Genomic DNA, 10,576 nt, shown 5'->3' with positions numbered 1-10,576 from the left:
TCAAAGCCGCACAACTTTGGAACTCCCTGTCCCCCTGCCTTGAGGGCAGACCAAACGTACTTGAACTTCAGACATAACATCATCAACTGGTTCAAAGAAAATGACCACTAGATGCACCTCAGTCACCATCCTAATATTCCCACTCCTCTGCCATGTAAATAGACAACACTAGGCATACAGCACATTGAACCTATCTTTTCATGTAATGCCTTCCGACTATGTTTACTGTGTGTTTGTATACTTTGCAATTGTTTCTTGAACCTCTCAATGTATCGACTATGTTTACTATGTGTATATACTTTGCTATTGTTTTTTGAACCTCTCAATGTATCATAACTGTGTATTTGTATTATAATTGTGTAACCATGCAACCTTGTAACCATAAGCTGAAAATATTCCTCTACCCTGCGCCTTGATACCCTCGGGTCTGGCGTGCATTAAAAATAAAGAAACAAACAAACAACCAAACTGATGCAGCGGCGTTCCGCCTGAATTGATCTCAGTTTCCCTTGTTTTCAGTAGAGGCCATTAGTATGGCCATTGATCGTCTTAAATCTGCGTCCCCCTTTGACCCTGTTCCTCTGCCTGTTCTGAAAGACATTTCATCTGGCATTCTACCTTGGATTAGCAGAGATATTAACTTATCCTGCCAGTCAGGTTACATTTGCACAAAGCTGAAGCCAGCTACGGTCATTCCTTTGCTTAGAAAGGTGTCTCTTGACCCTCAACTCCCTTCTAGTTTCCGGCCTATTTCTCTGACACCATTCTTTATGAAGCTGCTAGAAGCATTGGTCTCTCCCCTTCTTTCTTCCATTCTTGAGTCTTCGAGGTTCTTTAACCCCTTTCAGTCTGGCTTTCGACCTGGCCGTGGCCCTGAGAGTGTCTTGGTTTCAGTGATGGATGATATGGCCAGGCTGGTCGATAAGGGCGTTTTTGGCGCCTTGATACTATTAGCTCTATCAGCGATATTCAACACTGTCAACCACTCTTCTCTTCTATCTCGACAAGCCTCTGTCAGCCTTGCGGGTACAGTCCTGGACTGATTCACCTCTTATTTGGCCGATAGGAGTCAAACAATCTCCCTACCTCCATTCTGTTCTTCTTTCTCCTCTTCACTTTCTTGTGGTGTTCCTCAAGGGTCTGCCTTATCCCGGATGCTTTTTAATGTCTATATTCAGCCTCTTTTGGGTCTCATCCGTGCCTACAGCCTCAGGTGCTATTCATATGCCGATGACACACAGATACTGGTTCGTTTAGATCTCGATCAGGCTGAGATGTTGTTGTGCTTGTGTCGGTGCCTGGCGGCTGTGGGTGATTGGACGAACCACAATGGTCTGAAACGTAACGGTACGGTACAAAAGTTCTGGTGGTGGGTGCTTCGCCAAGTCCTTCACTATGGGTGCCTGCCTTCTTCCCATCCTCCCTTGGGAGCCTTCCAGCCGCTGCACCAGTGGTAAAAGAACTTGGGGGTAATGTTTTGATCTACTCTATTTATGACCCTGCAGGTGGCAGCAGTCTCCAAAGCATGCCATTTCCAGCTCAGTATCTTGTGGAAAGTGCCTCTATTCATTACGCTCCATCTCCGCCCACCGACAGTAGCTGCTCTAATCCTTAGCTGTATTGATTAATGCAATTCACTGTATTTGGCCCAACCTAAAGGCCTCCATCCATCATTTGCAGCTTCTTGAAAACCTTGCAGTCCGAGTCGCCGCGGACCTCCCCCCAGCACGGAGCTCATATCACTCCCATTCTGCGGTCTACACTGGCTGCCGGTGACTAAACTAATTGGCCCGCATTACGAGTTTGGCGGTAGTCATGGAGCTATTAGCTCCATGGCTGCCTCCAAACCGGGCTCTCTTACCGGGTTCCTGCAATGAGGAATAACCGGGTCATTCTGACATAGGAGGACCCGGTAATTCCTCCTTGCAGGAACCATTCCCCATTCCCATTGAGCCCCCCTAGGGCTCAATGGGAATGGGGATGGAGGTAACAACGGGCACATTATAAGTGTCCCGTTGTTACCTCCCTTTTCCCCTCGCGGGACCGAGAAAAGACGTCTGGTTTTACCAGACGTCTGATCCGGGTCCCGCAATCGGAAGCTCGTAATCGGCCCTGACGGAATGAAGGGGGCCGGTCCCGTACCGGCCCCCTTCATTCCGTCAGTGCCTGCCTCATAATGAGGCCCATTGACTTCAAATCTCTGTGTTTGGTTCACCGGGCTCTGAAGGGTTTTGGAGCTGACTACTTACAGTATAAATTTGGCCTCTATCTTCCTGCCCGTGACCTTCGCTCCCGGTCTGCTGGCCTTCTTGTGGTTCCTACTGACAGGCTCACTAGGGTGGGCGGGTCGAGCATTCTCTGTGGCCGCGGCCTAGTTGTGGAATGCCCTGCCGCTGCCCTTGAAGCATGTTTATAACCACTTGGAGTTTAGACAGTCACTGAAAACTCTCCTTTTCTAGGTTAAGGTCTGTTGCTCTGTACTGTTGATATTCTAGCGCCAAGATGCCTTGTGTGCGCTTTATAAAAACCGTAAGCATAAAATAACATCATATATTTCCATCAGCCTGTCTCTAAGCAAACACACGGCATCCCTGACTCCACCCAGGTACATCGGCCCAGACCCTGTTCACTCCTATGGCGCGCCACGTGGCTGTGAGCCCTTCTCAGCCCAACCTTTCGTTGTGTGGCTAACAGTCTGTGCACAGATTTTTATGAAACCACAACCCCTAGTCTGGCCCCCTTCTGCATCTGCTCCAGCCATCTTCTGTGCTCCAGTTCCTGTACCATCTCAGAACAGACCAGCGCCATGCAACCCACTAGAGATGTACAAATAAAATGGTTGGGGAACCTCAGAACCTGCAAATTAATTTCCACAGCCACACGCAAAGAATGCCTCTGCACATGACCAATCACAAGAGCCCTTGCATTCCCACAAGCAGCAGCGACCCAGGCACTTCCAGGAATCCACACTGTCTCTGCATTGTTCTACTCCCTTGGCACCCCACTTATCTCAGAATTGATCTGACAGCAAGAACTTCCAGCCACAGGGATGGTTTAAAAGCACAAACAAAAACAACATTCATTCACATTTTTATTACTTTACTGCAACTGCCAACAGGGTCCTCACATTTAGTACTGTCTCTAAATAATTAAAAAAACCACAAGAATTCTAGCGATTCATTCATTCCTTCTGGGATCAGACATGACAGTGTGTGGACCCAGAAGCATTCTTTCTGTTTCTGCTTTATTTTGTCTATTGCACCTCCTGAAAATAGTTTTCAATATGCTCCAAAACATTAAGGGCCCAATTCATGGAATTATTTGCACGATTCAAAGTGACTTTGCACTGCTGAAAAGTGACTTTGCACTGCTCACACAAACCCTGGTTCATGGAACTGCGCAAAGCGTATTTCTTTGGTGCAAAGTCAGTGCAAAGTCATTTTGTACTGCAGAAATTACCACTTGCACTAACTTTGCACTGCAAAAATGCACTTTGCACAGTTCCATGATTCAAGGTTTGTGTGAGCAGTGCAAAGTCACTTTTCAGCAGTGCAAAATCACTTTGAACCGTGCAGATAATACCATGAATCGGGCTCTAAATATCAACTGCTGGCTGCTCTGTCTTTTTCCCTGCAAATGTCTTGCAAAGGTAGGCTTTGCATCCATGTCTTAATTTGCATTTCGTATGTTCCATGACTCGTTATTTCAATGGGCGGGACATCTTTGTTACAAAGAGGTCATCTCATCATGAAAATTGCATCACTAAGCGAATTGCATAATGTTTCAATGCACCCTTTTCCCCACGAAGTTGGATGCCTCATTACATTGCTACACACACTGTAATTTTGAAAAGACAACGTTTCCACAACGTCTCCCCTAAGGATATTTTTGGGGCCCTGTGAGGAAGAGTCCACGCTTTTTACATATAGATGACGTTTCCAGATCACGTGTTGTCATAGCCCCAAAGTCTTTTATTAATGTTTAGATTTTTCTAGTGGGTGGTCAAAAAATAGTTAGGCAATTGATTGCAGATTTTATGTTTTATCAAATTGGTTTGATGTCAAAACTGATTTTTTCAATGCTTCTGTGGTTTCAAGAGGCCTGTGCCCAGTACTTGCCTTTGACTCTTTTCCCAGAAGCTATCTTCGGGCTTAGAAACTACTTTTAGATAAAGCTGACCAGTGATAGCAATTTAATTCTCAAATATTGAGAAAATGGCATTGAACAATTTATTGCCAAGTCAGGATATCTGTGGAACTGTAAATATGTTTGGATCTGTTGATTTCGAAACACATATTTGCAGTTCAACTCATGGTTTTGCAACTAAATTGTATCCTGATTTATAAAATGTGCAGGCCACACAGAAAACTCCTGCACCTCCCACCCAACCACTGTAAGAATGCAAGAGGCTTCGAGCGATCAAGCAGCAAATGTGTGATGAAATCTGGAGTTCTCCTTCTATCCTTGAGATCCAGGCTACTCCATCCTCAATCAAACCTCAAAACGCTTGAAGCACCGCTGTTCACCAATCGGTAAAGCGGTCAAACAGTCGGCCCTATGGCTATTTTTTAAGCCCTCTGTTTTAAGTGGGTGTAGTGAATAGACTTATGGCGGGCGTTCGCAGCCCGAGTGTGTGTAGAAGTCCCTCAAGTGTGGATCCATCTTGAGGTACAATATGACACTGCAAGGATACACCAACAACATGATGGAATCCCAGTCACGTTCCCTATAGCAGAAATGACATGTTATCACTTGAAATGCCACATGAATGCAATAGAAAGCAAGGTGTGTACAAGGAAGAGTTTCCCCCTGTAACAGTTAACACACTAAAAGGTAGTGAAGTCTATTAAAGTCTGTGCAACACTCGTTAGGGGTGCACGCTATTTCCGTCATCAAGTGTCAGATTCAGGAGTAGAGGCTTTCGGGGTTTCTGCTCTGGAGATCAGTCAAGCCAGAGTTCCAGCCCATTGTGCTCATGGAGGAATCTGAGTAGCCTTGCAGTGGGAGGGACTCGCGTGATCAGGACTATCCCAGATTCACAAGACCCACTCTGAGAAGAGCAACCCCAGTCACAAAGCTCACACTTTTCGACCGTTGGGCCTAGCATCTGAGGCCAACGCTACACGGGTCACTACTACCTGCTTAACACTATTTCTGAAGACCATAGGAGTTGTCAGCATCCGGGCTTATGGTGAAATAACATCAATGGGTGATTGCTCTCACACCAATCATGGCATGTGATCTGGTTGAGCAGAAGACATGACCGTTCAACGGATGGGCCAAGGATTCCTAATAGGCAGGAGCCTTTAGAATTACTTTTTTTCTGGCAAGGGTGGACGTTCTATAGAACTTCTCAGATTCTAACGTCTCATCATGACGTCCAAGGTCACCGCACCAGGCAGATGATGGAAGGTCATAGCGGCATGAAGGTGACTGCAGCACTGGAGCAGAAGGGTCCTCTTGGTTTCCGCACGGACAGTTATGAACAGACTTCTGAATGGCAGATGTAGGGTCGTGGAACTGTCCTCACCCCAATTGTGATTTTGTTTTTTATAGCCCAAGACAGTGCTGTCCATGGAGAAATGGCTGCTGAGGCAGTGATACGCAACACTGTACATACCCGTGAAGAGCGTACATTTCTAACTCAAAATCTGGGGGTTCTACCTTAAAGCTAGTCAACATCTGCCTATTTCTGAACTAATCACAAGACCTGAATTGATTGACTCATTCAACTCTGCCTATCTAAAGAGGGAAGGGGTCTTGCTGTTGCCCACTTGAAGCAGATGGGTGATTGCAATGCCAGCTGATCATCCCAGAAAGGGTGACGTTGGAAGAGGCAACAGAGGGAGGGACCAGACAGCGATAGCTGGCATCTCTCCGTGAAATGCCCCTCTGCCTTTCTTGTTATTACAAACAATGCAAAAAAACTCATGTGATATGATTGGTTATTTATAACGTGCTTAAAACCACGAGGTTTCTAAGCGCGGACACAGGGATCGATCTTGCGTTGTTCCGTGTCGTCTTGCATCCAAGGGGAGCACTTTGCCCCTGAGCTATCCTCCCGAGACTAAGGGGCAACGAGACTAATGCTGTAGGAATCATTTGGGAAGATTTCAACGTATCAATTGGCCAAAGGTAATGCCCTGTTCCTTTCACTCTTAGATAAGGTATACCCTTTTTGTATTGCAGAGGACTAATGCCATGTGGCTTTGTCAAGTAGTTACTATTTTGCTGGACTCGTGTAAAATAATGCATCCCATTCCTTGGTTATAGTTATAGCCACCTATACCCCATACCTTTACAGTGCATGCCAAATACGCAGACTTCAGTACCTGTCCACTGACTCAGGGGGGGTTAATTCCTGAGAAAAACAAGAGATGCCCTCCCTTTATCTTTGGCCCATCTTTTCGGAGGTGGGTAGAGGTGCACACTGGTGCACATCAGTTTCGCAAGCACATTATAGCACTAGTTGCACGCTTACTTACACTTGTTCAAAAAGGAGTTAGGGGCTCCAACGAGCCGTTTTAAATCCTGCATTAATGACCACTCAGAAGCCAACCTGGAGCAGGCCTGGATATCTGGGCCTGGCATTAGTGGATCTGCCCACAGCTTTTGATTGCGTGGGCAGCTCTGTATTCTGGGACAATCTGAAAGGCTGGGGATTGGATGAAGGACTATTGAGCATAGTGATTCAATTGTATTACAATTTTACTAGTGCTGTTAGGTATGGTGTAGAGCGAGAAATGTCAGGATACTTCCACACATGTGGAATTAGGCAGGGGTGCCTTACCCCCCACTGCTCTTTTCCTTATAATCCATGATTTGGAAAAGTATTTATGGCAAGCAGTTCCGGATGCACCTGCAACCAGGATGAGACCCAACTGTGTCCTTCTCTATGTAGACGATGCTGTCTTAATTCGGTGTGCTCTTTCAGCACCCCAGAATCTGGTCACGCATTAGAAGGGATTTTGGGATTCTAGAAACCTGTCTACTTACAGAGAAGATTAGCATGGCCCCTGCGCAAGGATGACGTGCAAATTCGTGAAGCGTTCCATATTTAAAAAGAAAAATAAAGAAACCTGTCTACAAAAATTTCCAAGTCCGTACTTCAGTGGATGGGCTGCTGTAAGCCTAAGCGCCGAATATTCTTTCCTAATGGATGGATAGATTGATGTTTGATGATTATCTAGGGTTACCTATGACAGATAAAATAGGGGTCGGACTTTTGGTGGTCAGACTTTTAAACTCAGTCATTTCACGCAGATCCCACTTAGCATGAGGCCTCCTCATTGGCTCCCATTGACACTTCCCTCCCGGGCACCCACCAGCACGTGTCCATTCCTCCCCACCCACACCCATCCCTACCTCTTGCACTTCTCTTCACTGCACTTGCCAGCCCGAATGACACAGGGCCTAGGAGGACCACACATGTATATTTGCTGTTTTGCAAATGTTATTAATTCCCCTCCATCCTTCTCATTTAGCCTTGTGGTGCCTTGAAACACAATTCTGTTATATAGGCGCCTAAGAAATGCTCAATAAATAAATATATTTTCCAGTACTGGATGTTTCCAGGCAGTGGGCGATAATCCCTTCCTCACCCACAATACAACGTCTTGCCATAGCATCACCTACTGCTTGAAAGATGTATCACGTAGTCAACAATTTGTAGCATCAGGTTCCAATGGGAATGTTGCCAGCTCATGTATGAAGAGCAGTCATGTAGCCTACTAATTCCAGCAACCTCCACATGCGCAAATGTTCATAGGGATGCCCTGCCAACATGCATCTCTCCACCAGTTGTTGAGAGCACCACCAACAGCACATTCAATATCCCGGGAAAGGGAATCCATAATGTACTGGCAATATCAACACATATCACACCTGTAGGACTCTCAGCTGGGTGATGTCAACCCACCGGTGACATCACCCAGATGACAACTGCAATGATAAGAATATCACCAAGTGCGAGAATCAGTAAGCGGACTCACCACACAGCTGTGTTGCAAATTAATGCTTTACTGTCCTATCCTGAGACAGACTATACACAGAAATGAAAAATCAAAAAGAGCATCCAAGTCCCCACGTCCCCACAATTAAGATAACATAAGAAAAAGCAAACTGCCACAACATCACTATGTGAGGTTCCTTGCCTGCTGCTGGTGTGTCAGGCACAATAAGAAGGTGGCGGGCATGTGTGTCTGAGGACACTAAAGTGGGGCTACAGCTCCTGATGGAGGTGGTGGACATTGCCACAACATGTCCCTCCAGGGCAGATTCTAGTAAATTAGCTGCTTTGTACAGAAGGGAGCAACCCCCACTCACAAGTGGGACTGGGGAACATACATAAATAACATCATGAAGTCCTTTGTGGAAAGGAGTCAAAATAATCAATTCAAAATCACTTTGATATGGATGAATCGATTTATTTCTAAGGGATCCCATAGCACACTCAATTAAAGAATTATTTTTGCATTTTAACAACTTTACATTTAGTTGTTCATACCCATATTCACAGTAGACAAACACCATTGCAATATAATAACAAAACATTTGAAAACTGAGATTAGGTGTTTCAAAGGTGAAAAAGAAGAGAGAAGAGAGAAGAGAGTGGGAGAATACCCCAATCCGTGATGAATTAAGACCAAAGATGTGTCAGAACCAGGGTCAATGCAAGGACAGAAAGACTAGGGGCCTGGCAAGCAAGATTAAAGACTGTTCACCTCAAAGACAATTTTTCTGCCCACTGGAGTGTGTTTTGGCATTATATTCCAAGGCTTCCTGAGGACCAGGAGCCCTGGTATTCGAATAATAAACTAAAAACAAAGAAGAAAAATAAAAAAAAAAGAAATTAATGCAAAAAACACAGAGGGTGTATCTTAAAAGGACACTAAAGTGTGTAGGAGTGCTGAAACTCAGATCCTAGATTCTCTAGCCTGATTGTTATTCAAGCAGAAGCCGCACTTTGTTTTGTTAAAGGAAGCACACTGTAAAAGGGTTTCACTGCCTCCGGCCCACCTAGTGATTTAAAGGAGGAAAGAATGTTTGGCACAGGGATTTAGGTTTTCTGAGTTTAACCACACCAAACGCCATTCTGCTCTTCTTCAGACCTCAAAAATCAAACCACGAGGTTCAGATGATAAATATTTTCATATTTCATCAGATTTACGCGGCACGGGTAGCACAGAGCCTTAGACGCTTGTGCTATCATACCCACTACAACTAAAAACATAAAAAGACAAGAAGGAGAAAAGTATTATATATTTATGTGTGGAGGGTATATTCTTCAAACCGTGAAACACATGGACACGCTGATTGTTCTTATCCAAATCTTACTTCGTAGCCGTTCACTCCACTGCAAAATGCTGTGTTTGCTTGAGTTTGTTCGCAAGACGGAGCTGTGGTGCTCCAACTAGAAAAAACAACAATGGATGGGGTCTAACATCAGTGGGTAAGGAAAACAAAGAATTGTTCGAACCCAAATTCAGGTGGACCTTTTTAAAAGTCTTACCCAAGTATAACTTTGTAGTGATTGACTGCGTTCAGAAAGGCGTCTGGCCAAGGGTGCCGCGTCTAAGCGTGTCTAGTAAACTGTTTGTATAAATTGCTGCCGTAGCGTCATTACGTCAGGCATTAGTGGTAGAAGAAATAGACTGGAGATGCTGCTATTTTATTTAGCTTTAATGTTGTTCCTAGTCGAAGTAATGGAATAATCCTCAATCTACCGTGAGATTTGGGCCTTGTTACGAGGTTGGAGGCAGCCATGGCGCTATTAGCGCCATGGCTGCCTCCAAAACCCTTCCGACTCCGGTCTGGTGGATGGAGCAATTACCGGTTCAATCCGAGGTCGGCGGGACCGGTAATTCCCCATTCACCAGAGCCATTCCCCATTCCCATTTGAGCCCCCATAGGGCTCAATGGGAAGGGGGAAGGCGGCAATAACGGTACCGCTAATTGCGGTACTGTTATTGTCCCCGGTATCCCTTCCAGGCGTTAAGGACGGGACCCGCAAAGGGAGCTCATAGCTGGGTGGTAAGAGATTACCGGCACCAGTGCCCTTACCGGTGCCGGTAATCCCTTACCACCCACCTCGTAATGAGGCCCATTGTTTTTATCACTGCGTGACTTGACAAAGTAAAAAAAGTTTTGAATACACATATAAGAAAAAAAGATCCATGGTGATATATAGGCTACCATAACATTTGTAATCAGTTAATGCATTTGTCTCTAAATCACACATTCACAACATTGCACATTTAAAGCAAAGTGATCATGCCAGATTATCTCTGCATATCTTAATAAATGTAAATGATTTGTTATATTGTCAAAAAATCTTCTTAAACATAGGAAGAATACCCGCAGAGGTATGTCTCTTATTCACACAATCACAGCATTGCACATTGAGACCAGATAATCATTGCAAATTATTCCAGGCAACTTCAGTTTACAATGTCCCTGTTCGACATGTAAGAAGTTCTCCAGTAAGCACGCAAATCAACTTATTAGTATTAAGAAAACTGCTGCAATACTTTGCAAATTATTCATGGCATACATCCTTGCATTATTAGCAAGTCAC

The 10,576-nt window shown here is 44.9% G+C and overlaps 1 pseudogene; it reads left to right on the top strand.

Annotated features, from left to right (window-relative positions):
- Positions 1-6,962: 6,962 nt before the first annotated feature.
- LOC138568569 (U6 spliceosomal RNA) lies at positions 6,963-7,061 on the top strand (annotated as a pseudogene).
- The last annotated feature ends 3,515 nt before the right edge of the window (positions 7,062-10,576 follow it).

This window comes from Ambystoma mexicanum, chromosome 2p, assembly GCF_040938575.1.
Source record: "Ambystoma mexicanum isolate Mex_15411 chromosome 2p, UKY_AmexF1_1, whole genome shotgun sequence".
In the NCBI taxonomy this organism is placed as follows: Eukaryota; Metazoa; Chordata; class Amphibia; order Caudata; family Ambystomatidae; genus Ambystoma; species Ambystoma mexicanum.
The sequence above is the reverse complement of the archived record's forward strand: the minus strand, read 5'-3'. Positions and strand labels throughout refer to the sequence as shown.